The sequence below is a fragment of the Penaeus monodon genome, chromosome 30 (genome assembly GCF_015228065.2).
Source record: "Penaeus monodon isolate SGIC_2016 chromosome 30, NSTDA_Pmon_1, whole genome shotgun sequence".
NCBI classification, from domain to species: domain Eukaryota; kingdom Metazoa; phylum Arthropoda; class Malacostraca; order Decapoda; family Penaeidae; genus Penaeus; species Penaeus monodon.
The window spans coordinates 33,190,214-33,190,464 of record NC_051415.1 but is presented as its reverse complement, the minus strand read 5'-3'; positions in this window follow the sequence as shown (position 1 = coordinate 33,190,464).

The following is a 251-nucleotide window of genomic DNA, read 5'->3' as shown; positions in this document are numbered from 1 at the left end:
ATAGCGATTATTTGAGTCATTATAAAACTAAGAACATATATTATATTCTTAAAAGCCCAAAAATCAGGTATATCATGTAAAACAAATGGGTCGCGGGCAGTATGGATTTGTTAGACCGTACGTTTGACAACCCTTGGCTAGTCATTCGCAGGAGATTTACATCTACTGGCGTGTTTTCAATTCGCATAAATCTAAGGTGCCACACTTCATATTTGAGTTGCATATTTAACGATATGCTGATATACGTACAC